Here is a 19085-nt window from a genome sequence, read left to right on the forward strand (position 1 = left end):
CTGTTGAGATACTACTTGAAAAACAATTGAGACGTCATGGACGTGGAAGAGGAGCGCCAGAACCTGCAAGAGAGCAAACACGGCCAGCAGCTTCCCGTTAGCCATGCTTGTCAGTTGCCTGCGACCTATACGTCGTCTGTGTGTGTGCAGGTATGCGATGATCAACCTCCTTTATATAGAGCCCAAGGAACAGCAATTGCTATGCATGTTGTTTTCACCGGGCATGTTAATTCAGTCCCGTTTCTTCGGTTCTGCAACCCCCGGCTGGTTGCTTGGTGTTACCCCTGTAAATTTGGGCGATTAAAATGTCGTGCGTCTGTCACAATTTTGTTTGCGAGCCAGCCGCCAGGCACCAACATTTTTTTGCCGGAGAAGGCCAAAATGTTTTGTTACCCACAAGGGTGCAGACATTTCTGAACATCCGAGTGAGTGAGATTCCAAGGTATATGCAGTTAACTAGGTTGAGACTTTTTGTACCTAGTGTTGTCGTTCCCTAGCTAAGTTGAGACTATGTGTATCAAGTGTTGTCGTTTCCTACTATCTTTTATCTGGATGGAATATATGTTCACACTCATTTGTGGGATTCCCCGAGTTCTCTGCAACTCCTCCGCAAATGCTATTTCTCGCCTGCTGCGAATTCTAATACATCTCGCCTACGCCCCTGGGCTACTGGGCTGGCCCAATACTGTTGCAGCAAGTGAGTTATTTTCTGTTTCCTTAGAAAGATGCTAAAATTATACGAAACTCTAGCAGGAGCAACTAATTAACGAGCGCTCCTTCGGGAGCCTCGCAACGATCAGCGCCACTTGGCGCGCTCTCAGCCATTCACCACGTGTCGCGCTCTGGGCGCTCCCTCCGGATTTTGGTTTTTTATTTTTCCGCACGCGTTTTTCGCTTTTCAAATGATTTTTTTTCTGTTTTTTTTTTTACGTTTTGGTTTTTCACCGGTCTTCCCTAGCTTTTCGAGCAAAAAAATTGTGCAAAAAAACACATTTTTTCGTCAGAGTCACGGTTTTGTTTTAGCGAGAGGTACGGTTGTGCTTTCGCGAGAGGCACGGCCGTGCCTTTTGGAAACGAAAAAAAAATGCATTTTCTGTTTTTTTTCCTTTCACGAGAGGCACGGTTTTGCTTCCGCGAGAGGCACGGTTGTGCTTTCGCGAGAGTCATGGCCGTGCCTCTTGGAAACAAAAAAAACATGTTTTTTTTCTTTCGCGGGAGGCATGGTTTTGCTTCCGCGAGAGGCACGGTTGTGCTTTCGCGAGAGTCACGGCCGTGCCTCCTCGGAAACGAAAAAAATGCATTTTCTGTTTTTTTTTCTTTCACGAGAGGCACGGTTTTGCTTCCGCGGGAGGCACGGTTGTGATTTCGTCAGAGGCACGGCCGTGCCTCATTCGGAAAGGGAAATAAACCCGTGCTCCCGGTTCGGTTTTTTCGTCCGATTTTTTTCGTGAAAAAAAGTTCGTCAAAACCTATCAACATGGAATCTAATTTTGAAGATCTTGACGCGAGGAATCCAACGGCGAAAGCGGTTCGAGATTTGGACGCACGGTTTAAGAGATAAAACGTTTTGAATAAACGGATCTACAAAAATAAAAAAACTACCAGGTTGCGACAAGTGACGCACATGCAGAACGAACCTGGGAAGTTGGAGTGATCTCCCCAAGGAGTACTCCTTAATTAGTGATTTCAAACTCTAGCATATGAAGGTAAATTAAATTGAATATTGTACGAAAGACAAATAACTGCCGCAGGAAATAATACAAAGTCTCCACATCATGTACTCCCTCTGTTCCTAAATATAAGTCTTTTGTAGAGATTACATGATAGATCATATATGGATGTATATAGATGCATTTTAGAGTATGATTTTTGTATTTTCCGAACGTTTGGATCTTGGGAATAGATCCGAACGATCATGTCACTGCCTCTTTTTGGCTAATCCCGTGATTTTCTCCCTATATTCGGTAACTGTCTTTTTTCCTCTCCAAAAAAATTATTGTGTCCAGCAGCAATCGAACCTGGGTCTTCTAGCTTTTGTATGATGACAATGACCAACGCACCTCATGCCATTTTCATGTTTTACAGTTGGAAAGTCTCTAGATGACCTTTTTTAAACCCCATGACAGCAAAAGAAAAGTAGTTTCTTTTTGCTTGCTGGTCGTTTCTAGCATGGTACCCAGCTCATCTCTGTTGGTTTCTTATCAAATAGGGAAAACCTGATGCTATTTGATCATTGTGTAGTGTTTTTTTACCTTGACAAAAAACTAGTTTTTTCTAAGTTCAGTTTTTAAAAAAAATTGTTACATGAAGAACCACCTAAATTTTGCAACAAAAAAGAACGACTCGTGGGCCATTGAATCGATGGCACTTATGTTTCGCACAAATTCAGTGATAACTATGTGTAAATAGCATGAAAATACACACACGGTAGAACTGATAACCTATGTACAAACACCATGGTAACTTTAGAGGTGAAGAGGAAGTTGTCGAAAAACACAACCCGATAATTTATGTGTAATTAGCATGATAATATAAGCACCACATAACATGGTCATCATGCACAAATACCACAATAACTTTGACCCCGGGTGTGGGAAGGAGGGGGAGTGTTGAAAAACATATCTCGGTAACTTATGTGCAAATAACATGGTAATATGCACGCAACAAATCTAATAACTCACTAGAAACAACATGATAACTTTTGACCACCGGATAAAAGCTTGTTAAAAAAACATATCCCCGGTAACTTCTGTTTAAATAGTAGGGTAATAACCGCATAACAGAGTTGATAACTTACTCAGTCCAGGTGTGGTAATTTTTAGACCCGGGAATAAAAGGTGTTGACAAACATTCCCGACAACTGATGTGTAAATAGCATGGTAACATACGCACAATAGAGCTGATAAGTCATGTACAAACATGCGGTAATTTTTTGACCCAGGAAAAAAAGTTGATGAAAAACATACCACGATAAATTTTGTCAAATAACATGGTAATATGTACACAACAAAGCTGATAACTCATTAGAAACACCATGATAATTTTTGACCTTGGGACAATTTTTTTTAAACATACCCCATTAACTTTTGATCAGAGCTGATAACTTACCGAGCCCAGGCGTGATAATTTTTTTGTGAGGTCAAAAGGTTGTTGAAAAAACACCCCTGATAAATCATGTGTAAATAGTATGGTCATACACGCACATCAGAGTTGATAAGTTACTTTACCCATGTTGGTAAAAAAATGACCCACGACTTTTTGTTGAAGAACACCCCCTCTCGGGTTACTCGTGTGTAAATATCATGATAATATACGCACAACAGAAATATAACTCATGTAGCCCAGATGTGGTAACCTTTTGACCAAAAAAGGTCATCGTAACACGCTAACATGTGATCTAATTTTGAAGGACTCGTCTAGGAAACAGATTTTGAATCAGACAAACTGTTTGACCTACAAAACTTAATGAATCCTCAAAATAGGGAGAATATAGGACGTCATTTAACCTTTTTTGTCCTCTAGTGTATGCATGTGGTGAGAATGTTGGAGGCTATGCCCCAATAATTTCAGCGTAAATAACATGGTGACTTATGTACCATAGTCATGATAACTTATGTTGTCTAAGCGTGGTAACTTCTTGACAAAAAAAATATGTTGGAACATACCAACATGGGATCTAGTTCCGAAGGTCTCATCGCGTTGACTTTTTTTATGTGAAAACGGTTTTTCAATCGGCACGACGGTTTGAGCTACAAAACTTTTGAAAGTTTTCAAAAGAAGAGAATATATGATGACATCAGCTTTTTGTCTTTTCTGCATGCATGCAATCAGTCGCTTCTAATACATCGTGAGGAAGGAGAAAAAGGTGGAGAAAATACATGCTTAATTTGGTACTAACTAGTTAGTATGCACGTGCAACGCACGTTTCCACTAAAATACATTTTATTATGAAATATAAATCCATCAGCATATAGACCTTCTAAAAAAATAGATAACTCGTACGAAGAGCATATGATTCTTAATTAATTCTATCATCATATAGACCTTCTAAAGAAATTGATGCACCATGGTGACACCCCTTTAGCTAGCGCCGACAACCACTGTACCATAGATGGACATCACTGTTCGTCCTGTATCACAAAAATAACTTCATAGCTCGGCCTGTCTAAGATTTCTCATAATTAACTAAATATGAGGTATACTATTTTCAATCAGAAAGATAGCAATCCTATTTCCTTCTATTTGGTTCCTATGAAACGGACATTACAATAGGCACCAAAAAGCAAATCAATTTGATATGCAAGTATGTGTATAGAAATAAGTGGATTCCACATATGCCGATCAAATGACATAATTCATGTAAGGTGTAAGATACAAGTTTGTGCACGTGAAACCAATCAGAGAACTCACTGACGGGCAAACCAGATGTGCAAGCCCACAAAAGGTAGAACTACTCATAACCTGATAAATGTATCTCATTTGTGGTCATTTAGTGTTCATCCTTCCATGGCCAGGTCCAGACGGTATTTGCAACTATTCATTCAGAATAGCATATGCTTCTCTTGTAAACTTTCACAATATGTACGGGTATGTCATGTGCCCACATAAATCCCGGAACAGATTTTTAATCATTCTTAAAATTGCCGGCAACTATTCAGGATTATAAGTTGAATAGCTCTTAGATGAGACCCGACAAAACATAATAGGAGCTAACATGGCCACACCACAAGGGACTACATTTTATAAGCTGCTCAAGAACACTCAACTCTTTCACGTCTATGAAACTAAAAAAAATCTAAGCCATGATTAACTCCTAATTTCAACATGATCTATCTGGTTATATCCTTCCCGTGCTTCACAACAGAAGTACACGTACAGAAGAGCCAATGTGCCTGATTGGTACTTCAGTTTAACATGTACTCCCTCCGTTCCAAAATAGATGACCCAACTTTGTATTAAAGTTAGTACAAAGTTGGGTCATCTATTTTGGAACGAAGGGAGTAGCTGTTCCATAGACGTACAACTATATATTAGTTGTGAGGGCACTCATTCATGTTGAATGAGAATATGAAATCAAGTACGATCATGCACAGATGCATTACCGATGAGGTTAGTAAAATTCAGAATGATCCAACATAAGTGTAATTTCCATGAACATGCTTAGAAACAGATTATCATGATGTATACATCTGCATGCTCCAAAAAATTGAAATCAAATGTGCCATGGCACAGAAATGTCATAGTACGCTCGCAAAAATATTTTTCTTCTACACATGGACACAGAACAAGCTCTAATCAGAGATAACAAAACAAATGTCATTTGATAGAGTATAACTATGATATATCATGACAAACTGTATCATGACATTAGTTCTTTGGGGCAAAACAAAAGCATCACAAAGTGCATACTCATTATCCTAACTATGAGACATCAATAATTACAAGCATCAAGAAAAGGGCAATTTTTCACCTTTGCACATATGTCAAGTGTGTAGTGCAGACTGTTGGGTGTTGCTCTCTCCTCGACCACAGATGTTTGAAGTCTGAACAAATTCTTCTGCATTTCTCCCTTTTGGGTTGTAGCTACAAGCAAACAAAATATGATACATGCATCCTTCAACATTGGTTTGTAAATCTTCCTCCTAATCTTCAGCTTGTACCTGAGCTTCCTCAACCCCTGCTTCTTCTGTTTGGCATGAATTTTACCTCCTCTACCACACCTTCTTCCTCCACCTCTACCTTGCCATCTCTGCCTCTAGCATTGTCTCCCCCTTTACCAGATCATGTATATCTGCATAACCACAAACTAAGAAAGCTCTTCGAGACATCATAGTGACATCAGTAGTTCATGACAGAACAGATACTCTTTTGCGGGAAAGAACAGTCTCGGTTGTTAAACATTAAAGAACAATCCAGTGATCATATCAAGAAGTCGGAGGCCCAGGATGCTCTAGTAATCTCAGTACAAAAGAGGAAGAAATAGCAATCAACGCCTTGAGGAAATAAAGAAGAACACAATTAACTATGATCTTGCTATTAAAGAAGCATACATAAGAACCACCATCTATTGACAAGCCGGTACAATGACATTACTTTCAGTTCCAGAGAACAAGTGTATATAGCACTTCTTAAAAGGAAATGGATATTATATTTAGTGGTATGTTAATCACTATGTAGCAAGCATCAGACAGTCTTGCTATTTTGAAGTAACAGTAAACAACTCCATCCTATTCGTTAATGTAGAGATGAACAATTGATTCAAGCAGACTACACAGAATTCTTGTTTTAATTCAGATCACCTCCTGTATGTAATAAAAATGAACTACAGATAAAAGAAATTAATCTTACTTGGCTGGAAGTAGCATGAAGATGAGATGATTCCACATTATTCTCAACGATTCATGCATACCAACGTGAGCAGAAATCCACAACCAGGAGACTGGTGGTGCGCAGGCGCGTCCACAACAATCAGCCTCGGTGGCGGTCTATCATCCTCGATAGTGGCGTTTCCAGCTCGGTTCTAGATGGTCGTCCTGGATGGCGATACCTGGAGTCCTCAACGGATGCGGTTCCGGCTCAAAGGGCAGCGTCCGTAGAACTCAAGCGGAGGCGGCGGCGGCAGCAAATCAAAGCATGTACGGCATCGGCGCCTACAACGCCGTTCGCATCCCACCGCTCACCCCGCACGGTGTTGTGCACCACGACACGCTGACGCGCCGCCCTGTGCTTCCTTTACACATCGGCGGGACGCCGCCAACTCCATGCGTGGCCCGGATCTGGCCGCCATGGGCCTGGCGACCAGGCCTCACCCCCGCTTGGATCCGACCGCTGCCTTCCCTACTGCGCGCCCCCTCTCGCCATACGCTGCATCCCCCAACAGAGTCGTAGGCCGCCGCTTCCCCTGACCCTCTCCCCTCTGGTGGCCGTGCAGGCGACCAGAGAGAGCACGACGGCGCCTCCCCTTGTCTCCCGCTGGTGGTCGCACTCCTTCCCGACTCCGGCTTCCAGCGCACGCCGCTCCGAGCCGCTCCGGCGATGAGCGCGCCAAAGAGGGCGTTGTACGGGAGGCGGGGAGAGCCCCGGGAGGGTGTCGCGGGGCAGTTCGGGTGAGGATTGGGGCTGCGTCATTATAGGTTTTTTTTCTTCTGGAATCTGACTGTAGTTGTTGCGGCGAGCGGCGGCTGCGCGAGCGTGGGAGCGTAAGAGCATGGTTAATAGTATAGCCAGCTGCTGGCTATAAGCCAGTGCCATGTTATCTACAATTCATTTTATAGCCAACATGTATAATAGTAGATCAAAAGAGTGTACTACTTTTTTATTATGTGGCCCACTTTTTATTCTCACAAAGTGTCTAGGAACACGTGCTAGAGCTGGCTCTTCACGAAGAGCCCGCTTACCTTCTCTCTCCTCTTCTCTTTCCTCCAACTAAGCAAAAATATACTAGTTTATTTCATATAGTCTGCTGACTCATCTCTATTATACTTGCTCTAAGGCGTGGGGTTTCTTTTTTTTTGCGTGGGGGTTTCTGATCGTTGGGTTGGATTAGCGAGCGATTAGGGGTAGTAGATTAATTAAGTAATGGCATGATGAATAATTAAAGCGTAAAACACGTTTAGTATGTTGGAGGGATATAGACCATCAGGTTGCAGGTTTCGATGAATAGGATGATCTGATTTTCTGCCCTCTCTTTCTTTTATAGTGGTAGTAGATAAGAAAAAAGAAAGAGGGTCAGTTTATGCATGCATGATTATTAGTGGGAATCAGAAATTAGGAGCTACATGCGGGATTACATAGCGAGAGTGAGTCGCGGGAGGAAAGCTAGATGGCTGGATGTGATCGTTCGGGTCTTTTACAATGTACCGAACGTTCGATAGTTATAAAGGTGTTTTAGAGTATAGATTCATTCATTCTATTTCGTATGTAATTTATAGTGAAATCTCTTCAAAGGCTTATATTTAGGAACGGAGTCTAAAACGCCATAACAACACAACAACATCACCCTTCTAGTTTATAGTCTACATTTATCTAAGACTTATTTTTTTATAAACACAGTAGAAATGCAGAGGCTCACATACACTCATTCCTATAAATGTTCATACACACATTCTATCCCTATGAGCACCTTTGAGATACTTAGCCGGCACAACACTTTAAAATTAACAAAGTCATCACAAACGCCAAATAAATTAGCCCCCAAGAAACATAATCATTTGATGTACGCTCTGTTCACTAAAAAAAACTTAATTTGATTGCTTTAAATTAAAATAAAGTACTCCAAGGGGTTGTTTGCATAGATGGAATATAGAGAATCCATTTTATATAAAACAGAAAAATGGTTTAACCGACTAAAACCAAGTTTGGCTCTTCCAACTAATCCACGGATGTGCAAAACTAGATTCCCATAAACCTGGAGTTTCGGGTTTGTAGAAAAACCACCATTAGTCATTTTTCTATAAACGCGATTCCTATATCTCTCGAGCCCATCCTAGGATTCGTATATCCTTACTCACCGATCCTCCTGGGCACGTTCATCAGCCGTATAATTAGAATCTAGAGACACCAGTGACCGACGACAGCCGCGATGAGTTCTCCCCGGTGTGCCACAGATCGAGGCCGTCCTCCCCTAGCTGCCGGCCACCGGCCGCCACTTCTTCAGTGTCGTCCATCTTGGTGGTCGCCGCCAAGGTCAGTTCCTTAGCATTCCCATACATGCGTCCGCAACCGGCGTATCAAATCGACCCAGTTGGTTCCCCGGTAGCTACCTTCTACATGCACGTGCACATGCCGTCGTTTAATACGTTCTGCAGCCGGCCGATAGAATTATCCAGCCATTGCTCTGCACAACAAGGTTCTACATCTGTGTGCGTGCTCACGGCCATAATTTTGTGCATTCGGCAGCAGGCGGATCGAATTGATCCAACGCTTGCCTCGGTACCTAGCTTCTACATGAGCCTGTATGTGGCCATCCGGCGAGATCGGTGAGCCCACTCTACTGTACTTGCGTACCTCAACGGAATTTGACCGGAGAATGGGAAGATCGCCGAAGAATAGGAATAGTCTGAATCATTGTCAAATAAGGGTCTCACAAACACACTTTCCAATTGTCAAATAAGGGTCTGACAAACACACTTTCCAACCTAAACATAGTCTTATAGAAACTGATTCTTCTATATATCTACTACTATTAATCTCTACTACTATTAAACAATCAAACAAAAACTCTCTTACGTGCACCCAGCAATTAGTCCCACAAAACACACGAACCAATCAACACCACACAATTAATCCCACAAATCTTAATCTAACAGCCGTGATTCATCTAATACCTCTATGGTGTGCACTTAGCAAATTTCCGTGACTGACCGTGCTCCACCTCCACCATCCATCCACCAGCACGAAATACCAGTCCCGCGTCCGTGATTAGCGGGGATTACCATCCCTTGATCCGTGATTTTCTCTTTGTCATCACAACGCCTTGCCGCTACTCCTCTGCTCCCGACGGACGCGAGCGAGGATCGAAGCCGCCACCCGCCGCCCGCCGCTCCTCCTCTGCTGCCAGATGGGCGCGAGCGCGGATCGCCGTCGCCGCTGCCCGCTCCTCTTCTACTGCCCCACGAGCGCAGATTTCAGTCGCCGCCATCCGCTCCTCTTCTACTGCCCCACGAGCGCGGATTTCAGTCGCCGCCATCCGCTCCTACTCTACTGCCCCATGGACGCGAGCATGGGCCGTCGTCGCCGCCTACCGCTCTCCTCTGCTGCCCCATGGACGCGGGCAAGTACCATTTGTTCTACGACACTACCATCTGACAGGTACTCAATATTATACTAATCGCAATGCTATAGAAGTGTTCATCCATGAATAATGAGACTGAAATGATTTTAGGTTATGAGACTTTGTCCTGATTTCAGAGATGTGCTAAATTCTGAAGTTTGTTGTATGACACTACTATCTGACAAGTAGGATTTTTTACATTTACTTGAGTGTATTGGATTGGGTAAACTAATTAGCCCTATGTATCAGTTTCTGGTGTGCGATTCTAATGTATGTTGTTTCTGTTATTGTCATTATCCTCGACAGATCATTCAAATGTTGGATTCATGGCCTACAATAGATGATTTGTGACTCCAATGTGTTTTTCTACTGTTTTTGTTAGGTTCTTAACTCATCAGGCCGGGCTACTGAGTATACATATTGTGTTCATCTCGCCTTCCTTCTTAGGAAAAATCATGTACTGAAGGTAAGCTATTTTTTATTTACATTTTATTTGTTTCTTCCTGCTACTTGTACAATTTGCTATGGAAATCTTCTGACTGCTTGCCTGAATTAGATCCTATTTGCACCGTTGCCTGCATTTTGTATTGAGAACCATCTGCTTTAGGCATTTAGCTGTACAAAATTGTGAAAGTAGGCAAGAACCACCTGCAGCTCAAGTCTTGTATTGTTCGGCAATGACAAGCTAGAGTAAAAGTGGAGCCAAGATCAATTGTTGAAAACCTTTTAGTGACTATGAGCGAGGGGATGTAGAAAGTGGCACTGCACTATGAGAGATTGAGATTGCACTACTGTATGCCCTTTGTTAGCTCTGATTTGGCATTTTTGTGTAACACTAGCTTATATAAGGATGTGGTGGCAAGTAGGATTATCTCAGTAGTCAGCTATCAGCGCTACTATCTGAGAGATTGAGATTGCACTACTATCTCTACGGTCGACCGGTTTATGCGCTAACCTAGGTTCTAATAAAATGGAAGAGCTTGCATAATGCTCATTTGCTACTTCCATTCAGTTTGTATTAACTCTCCCTCTCTCTCTCCTGTGACAGCAATGTAGCAAAAATTCATCGCAAAATGGGCCACTCCCTCTTGATGCCCTCTCATGGTGTCAGGCCCCTTCTAATGTTGAAGGGCTTCTCAAGTCAGAAAAACTCTCATAACTGCTTCAACATTTATTTCTTCAAGCTGTAACAAGAGTTCACGCAACAAGGCGTCTTGCAATATTTTGGAAAAGTGTATTATTTTCTAGACATTTTATATTGCCTGACCATGCTCCTGATGAGGCTTGAAAATTCTTGAAGTGTGCTAAGATCCCCTGTCACATTCAGGTTTATTCACCATTAAATTTCTATGAAGGGACTTGCCAATCCACCTTACACCCATACTAAAATAGTGTTTCCAGAGAGTAGAAACATCGCATGCAGAAATCTTCAAGAAAGATGTGATTGAAGTTGTAACCGATGAAATGCCTGCTAGTGAAGCTATCATGGATCCAACTCACCACCTAATTGGCGACAAAGGTAGGTCCGATTAAGTGATCAGCATGCATGCATGAGCTACTTACTGTTATTCAGAGATACATTCTGATAATAGTAACTTAATTTGCTTAGATGCTCGCGGAACTGCAGATAACGGCGCATTTTTCAGCCCAATTGTGACAAATATCGTAACAGGCCAAATTATTTTCCTTTTAGATTTATTATTCCACAGTTGCACACTATCTGTCATCAGTAAGTTAATCAAGATAAGTTTCACATGCATGTACTGAACAAAAAAATCTCCGACGACAACCAATTCTGTGAAAGTTGCTGCCTTTATCTTTTGTGCCGTCTAAGTCTTTCTTGTGTATCTGATCACCAAGTATTTTTCCCTATACCATGTATCATCCGAAGGGGCGACAGACCAAAGTCTCGAATTCCTCGAGCAACAGATGTAGTGTTGTCAGTCGATGTGAATCTGTCTACTCCTAGGCAACAACAGAGGGGTGATTGGGATACTGAAAGCCAGTGTATGGAGGCTTAGTGAAGTCAATCACCAGCCTCTTCGTTGTTTCAAGAGCAGCATCAAGCGGCGCCATAAACATGTCAGTTACTTTCATCTTGGGCATAGCCAACTTTATTGGTGGACTTCCTCTCATTTTTCACAATGTAACGAACTTCTCTCGTGGCTGAATTTTCAAAATATTTTAGTGACCATTACAGAAAACTCACATCCAAAACTCCAAAAACTAACATATCATTTTCTTGTGGATAACAGATTGCTGATTTGAGAGACAGCGGAGTCATGAACGAGGACAAATGAGAAGGTCGGCCACTACTGACTCAAGCTTGGTTGTGGTCGAAAGCCTGGCTCCACATGGTTCTACCACTGCTCTCACACATGGTGTCCGGGCTACTTCCACCAGTGCTCTGCGGGTTGTCGTTCCGCGAGAGTAACGACAGGGAGAACAAGATGATGGATGTCACCAGTGCTTCGCTTGCCTGCATCGCTCTGCTAGCGCTCGGGAAGGTTCTGGCCACAAAAGAGCCATGACATACTTCAAGACTCTCATTTACTACCTTACAATCGTTGTGAGCTTGTCCGGGATGTCGTACATCGCCGGTGTACTGGTCATGAGGCTTCTAGAACACTTGACACCATCGATCAAGGTGGTGCATCGGCTCCTCATGCTTCTCCAGGCCTGTTCTCTCATTTAGGTGGTGCACATACGTCTGCCTAGGCCTCATTCTGAAGTCTCAAGTTCCTCGGAGCACTGATGGTATAAAAAGAGAAGACATGGGTGAGTTGAACAGAAAGTGCATGAAGAAACATCTGAATCTTTTTGAGTTGCTACCTGCTATTTTGTAGTAATTCTGGTGTACATTTTAAGTTGCTAACATTTCATGTCAAAATGTGCGATCTTGGTCACTCGAGTTCGTCTGTATCGTGGAATGTTACTATCAGGTATTTTATTAGAGCAGGAAAAACAATAAGATCAATCTTTCCTTCTTTTTCTGTCTCCTTTTCCTTGATGGAGAGGGACTGGTTTTTTGCGTAGGATTATCCTATCTTATCAGTCATGTAATGTTGGTGTTTACGTGTTACGTGGCTTGTAGCTGAATTCTTATTTTATTAATGAGACATGTATTACAACGAAACCAAAGACTATCTCATAACTTTAGTGAATAATTGTTTATGAATACCATTTATACCTCGTTTGGATGTTGATATTGGGGCCTAAAAATTGATATTGGCATTGGGCAACCCGAATGCCATTGTTCACATGGTCACAGAATTGACTCGCTGAATTGGCCCGCGATATTCGCTAGCCCACTCTCCCAGCCCGCTTGGCTGTTCCTGAATTCAGAGCACAAGAGCTCGACTTCGTGAGATATTCGGGATTGCTCGTTCGACTTACCGCTTCGCCCGCTCTCAAGCGAAAATAAATAGGCCAGACGTGTGCTACAGAAGACGAACGGAAGCGCGACGCGGGAGGTCCCGGCGGCGCTGGTCAGCCCCTCTCCACCCTCCTCCTTCTCCCATCTCTCCGGCGGATCTGCTCCTCCCCTGTGTGCCTACCTCTCTCTCCGCGCGCCTGCCTCCCTCCTCGCGAGCCCGTCCTCCCCCCCATGCGTCCGCCCCACTGGCCGTCGTTGGCCCGACCCACCACCGCGCGCATGCCCCCATGGCAGATGGCTCCCGTCCCTCCCCGTGCGTCCGTCCCACTAGCCCCCTCCCTTTCCTAGGCAGAAAACCCAATCCCCTGATCCCTTCAAACCCCCACACTATGTGCTGATGTTCTGAAAAACAACTGTCTTCTGCAGGTCAATCGATTTGAGCTTTGTTCCCCAGCAGGCAGATCCAAAGTACTTGACGTGGTTTGTGTGTGATATTGGTCTGTTATAAACGTGTGATGTTGATACAAAATTTGCTTCCAGTCCTTCCGATGCTTGACTGAACATACATTATCTTGATTGATTGATATATGTTGTACACATTGATGCATAATTACTTAATTATTGTGTAGTTGTCTGGATGACATACCTTATCTCACAAAGAGTAGCTCGGGATAGTTGTACTGTATTTGGCTGTGGAAGAAAAAGTTGTTGTTGTATAAGTAGTGATGCCCTTTTTTGTGCAAGTAACGCTTTTTTTTGCAAGTGTTGTGGTTGTATTCTTTAAATTTAAACATTAAAAAATATATTCACATGATGCATAGAATTTAACTAAAAATTTACATAGAAGTACAATGTGCATCCTATGACAATAACCAATTCCAATGTACACATTGGCCATCCAAACACGCTTTGCAATTGGCCCTCTCATGCAAATTCCAGATGTCAATTATGTGAACATCCAAACACCAGAATTCGGGTGCAATGTCAATATCAAAGTCGGGAGGATTTGATATTGGGGCCAATTCAATTCCAAGGCCTTGAATATCAACATCCAAACAGAGCATTAGCATCATCCTGCTCAAACCGGTATAGTAGGCTATATCGGTGCTATAGACGGCTATTTAAAACTTTGATAATAATACGTGCGTTGCACGTGCACGCTTACTAGTATTTTACTATTAAACAATCAAACTAATTCTTTCTTAAAGCCACACGACAGATGTACACGACAGATGCAACACTATATTTTGATATATACTACAGTATTATTTTGTTGCTGGTAAACATTATTTCCATCTAATATTTTTTCAGAGGAGAGAAAATTATTTTGTAGGCTTTTAAACTAAGCACAAAAATAAGACATGTTCTGCGTCAAGGATAGGAATTATAATATGTAAAGGTCAGTAAAAAAGTATGCACATAAAATGCTATTCTTTTTCATTTGGCAACATTGCATACAGAATTTGAATCTCAATTATTGGAATTCGTTGTTCCATATTGGAAGTTCCTGAAGAGCTTGAAATAATCCATTTTGTGTGGGACTTGTCAATCCACCTATACCAAATAAGATTGTTTTCGGAGCCTGACAGCTAAAATGCATTGTTTTTTTAGATTTTGACCTTCGGGTAAGCATGGCATGGGGATTAAAACGTTTCTTAGAAAATGAACTCATAATGAGAAGTTATGTTCTAATTAAGATGGATTAAGGGTTGTGCTTTTTTAGTTATTCAGCATGAATATATAGCAGGCTGGTTCAGTGATCATCTATGAACTAAAATTATACTCTTTTGTTCAGGTAAGATGGGAGGATGGCACATAATGTACTACCAAATTAGACTATCAATCTCTACTGCTCAGTGTCTCTACTGCGCAGTGTCTGGCACTATCAATGACCTGCAGACACAAACAGTGTTGCAACCTTTCCTTTATTACTCCAGGACCACCCAAGTTAATGGTTCTACATCTAATGTAGATTATATATGTATGAACCCTGTCTCTGGCAGCATCAATGACTTGCAGACACAAACATTCATATAATTCTATGTGTAAAATTAAACCAATTGTGATCAGTATAGATTGTTAAATTGTTCCTTGGACCGGCATGGTTATAATTGACATTGTTCTACGTGTTAATTAAGATTGATGTTGATTTGTGAATCTTGCGTTATTATCATGTATGTATGACATGAGCTTGTTCTTATAAACCAGATATTATTGGATGCCGTTTTCCTTGTTTGTTTTTGGGAAAATTTGTGGTTCATCATGTAAGAACCATGAACAATCATATTAGGATTATCCTTGCGATAGTGTATAGCCCTTAATCAATTATACTGCTGATAAAGTTTAATGTTTGGGACTCATTTAGTATGTTCATATTTTCCAGTTTTGTCCCTTTGTTCCAAGTTTGTGTCTCTACCATGTCCATCTGTACAATGCTTAATTGTATCACAAGTCTTGTGAAGTTTGCATTATAAAATAGACATTTTGGATTTTTTTATTCCATTTTTTACTATACACAGACTAAATAGCTTATGCCCATAAGTTCTCTACGAAGAAGTTAATCCAGTATGTTTTTATTTTATTCCTTGCAAATGGTTGGTAGAAGTTCATACAGTTAAACCTACGGCGTCGGGTTTTGGAGATCCGCCCCCTACCGAACTGAACTAAGAGCGCTATAAATTATTGAAGTCCAGGTAAAAGGAGATACTCTTTCTACAACTACATTAGTATTAGTACGGGACATACATTAAATGGAAAGTAGCTAATATAAATTTTATTTTCGAATGGCCCATTCGCATAATACGAACATGCATGGTCTGGTCTGTGGATTATGAAGTGAGGAGTTTACCCGGTTTTTATTTCATTTCTTGCAAGGGGTTAGTAGAAACTCATCCAGTTGACTGTTTTTGATGTGTAACAGTGTTTTTTTTTCTAAAAAAAATCATCTTATTATGAAGGGGGAATTTCCTTTGTACGGTTATTCGTGCGTTGCACGTGCACACTTAGTAGTAACAGAAAAATAGTAAAACTGGTTTTGCTAAAAATCAGGTAAAAACTCGTTTTATATAAATCAACGCCTAATATTTGCTATCCAAACAACCCCTAAGAGCTCGGGAGCCAGCGATCCCACTGCACCTATTCCTCAATTTCTCCAACCAAGCGGGCCGTGATCTGTAACTTATCCCACTGCACGCGGAAAGCTCAAACAAGCCCAACATCTCCCGATTGTAGAGTTGAAATGAGATGTACAAAGAGCAACCCTAGCCTGATTGCTCAGATCATTTGTTTCACACTCAATTTATCCCATTGAAAAGTTTCCGCCAAATTTCTCGCGGCATCAAATTAAAAATTGACCAGCTCACCTCGGGCAGTCAGACACAAACACTTGATCATGTTCACTCAGTTTGGAGGCATGGGCCATTTGCTTCAGAAGAAAAAGAGAGGCATGGGCCATTTTCTTTGTTTACTTCCTTGGATGCGGCTCGACACGAAGCTCCCTCCCTCCCTGGCTCACTGCATCATCAGCAGTGACGCCATTCTTCTCCTTCTCGGCTTCTTTTTCTTCAAGCAAAGGAAACCCTTTCTCTGATCTGATATCATCTCATCAATGCTCCCTCTTGCTAACGCTGCAGACATATTTTTATATATACACTCACCAGGAATGCTCGATTCGCTCAACGGTCAACGCCTTCCCAGCGCACCACTGTTCAGCACAAGTCTCGCGAGCAAACTATAGTCAGTCAGTCAGCCTGTCCCATCACTCCATAAGACATGGTAAACATGGTGGAGCAGCAGGACGCTGCCGAGGAGATCGTTAATTCGTCATCGCAGGCGCCGGCGTGGCAGGCCTCGCCGTCGCCCTGGGACTCCACAGGTAAAGCAAAGCTTCGTCCTCCAGCCTGTACATACATACATATGTCTGCAATTCTGCATCCTGATGTGCTCAGACGGGGATGAACCGCAGGAAGGGCGTTTGGTGCGTGGTGCTGGAGTCGTCGCCGGTGCTCCGGACTTCCGGATTCGCGATCGCCGCATGGACGAACGCCTTCCGCGCGCTTGATGCCCTTGGGGTAGGCGACACCATTAGGAGGAAACACCTGCAGATCAAGGGGTGCGCATGGTTCTAATCACTCGATTTCCCATCAATTTTCAGTCGTTGGGTTTGTAATTAATTAGATGTTCTCCTTCGTTGTTGGTAGGGCGTGTGTCATGTCTTCGACAACAGGGGAAGTGGCGCGAGAGATTGATCTCCGGGTGCAAGGAAAATGGTGAGACACGGATCCTTAACCTGAATTACAGAGTTGGTTTAGAGCTACTCTGTTCTTCGTGAAGTAATCCTTGACGATGCAGGGGACCCCATGAAGCCCAGTGCGTGCAGCGTAACGTGTTGCTCCAGGCACTGGAGGAAGAACTGCCCAGAGGCACCATCCGCTACTCCTCCAAGATCGTCTCCATCGACGACCAAGACGGCGACGGCGACGGCGACGCCAAGATCCTCCATCTTGCTGACGGCTCAACTCTCCGTGCAAAGGTGCTGATCAGCTGTGACGGGATCAACTCGGTGGTGGCGAAATGGCTGGGGCTCGCCAAGCCGCGGGACTCGGGGCGCAGGGCCACGCGGGGCCAACGCCAAGTACCCCGACGGCCATGGCTTCGAGCACAAGATGCTGCAGTTCAGCGGCCAGGGATTCCGCGCGGGCTTGGTCCCCTGCAACCACACCGACGTCTACTGGTTCTTCACATGGTCTCCTCCTACTCCGGACGGTAAGGATGACACCGAGCAGAACCCGGCGGAGATGAAGCAGTTCGTGCTGGCGAAGCTCAGAAGCATCAAGCCCCCCGCCGATGTGCTGGAAGCGGTCGAGAGGAGCGAGATGAACGACGTCCTCGTGGCGCCCCTGCGGTACCGTCCCCCGCTGTCGCTCCTGTTCGCCAGCATCAGCAAGGGGAACGTGTGCGTCGCCGGCGACGCGCTCCACCCGACGACGCCGGACCTGGCGCAGGGCGCGTGCGTCGCGCTGGAGGACGCGGTCGTCCTCGCGCGGTGCCTCGGCGACGCCATCGTCGGGAAGGAACGGGAGTCGGTCGAGGCGGCTCTGCGCCGGTACGCAGGGATCCGGCGGTGGAGGAGCGCGCAGGTGATCGCCGCGTCCTACATGGTGGGGCTGCTGCAGCAGAGCGATCACGCCGTGGTGAGGTTTGCGCGGGACAGGCTGCTGTCCGGGATGCTCGCCAAGGGGCTCCTCATGATGCCGGACTACGACTGCGGCACGCTGTGAGCTGTGAGAAATGTAACTTAATACAGTATACTTTTTCGATAGCAGACTCATGATGCCGGACTCCGACTGCGGCACACAGACTATTTCGATAGCTGTCTAGCAAAGCTGGACAAATCTATATCTTTGATCCGGCACACAGACTATTTCAATACCTGCCTTCAACTAAAAGCCCTTCCCCTAAACTTGTTTTTCACTAGAACAATGCCCATGCGTTGCAACGGGATATAAATATTTTAGTACGTTAGCTTGTGATTTATCTGCCAATAATAATACGATTGTGTAAACAAATGTTCATCAAATTCTGACAGTGAATTACCTTATATTTTTATCGCAAAAAAAAATTTACCTTATATTTTGATTAGAAATTTGGTAAGTAACTTAAAGTTGAATTGGTTCAGGAGGTAAATAAATTAAAGTGAAACAGAAAGTAAGTAAATTAAGGTGATTGATTATCACATGGAAGGTTGGACGAAGGGGTGGTGAAAAGAAAGGTGAAATGGGAACCTTATGTTCTCTTTTCTCTACTACTATTAAACAAGCGAACATTATTTTTCCTAAGCGCACCCCGTCTAACGTACACACAACAATTATAGCAATTAGAGTCACACGATTAAGCCCATTCATTTAGATCTAACCGCCAAAATCACAATAAACCCTC

At 43.3% G+C, this 19085-nt stretch overlaps 1 pseudogene; it reads left to right on the forward strand.

Moving 5' to 3' along the window:
• Positions 1 to 17086: 17086 nt before the first annotated feature.
• LOC119293873 lies at positions 17087 to 18576 on the forward strand (annotated as a pseudogene).
• The last annotated feature ends 509 nt before the right edge of the window (positions 18577 to 19085 follow it).

This window comes from Triticum dicoccoides, chromosome 4B (assembly GCF_002162155.2).
Source record: "Triticum dicoccoides isolate Atlit2015 ecotype Zavitan chromosome 4B, WEW_v2.0, whole genome shotgun sequence".
Classification (NCBI taxonomy): Eukaryota; Viridiplantae; Streptophyta; class Magnoliopsida; order Poales; family Poaceae; genus Triticum; species Triticum dicoccoides.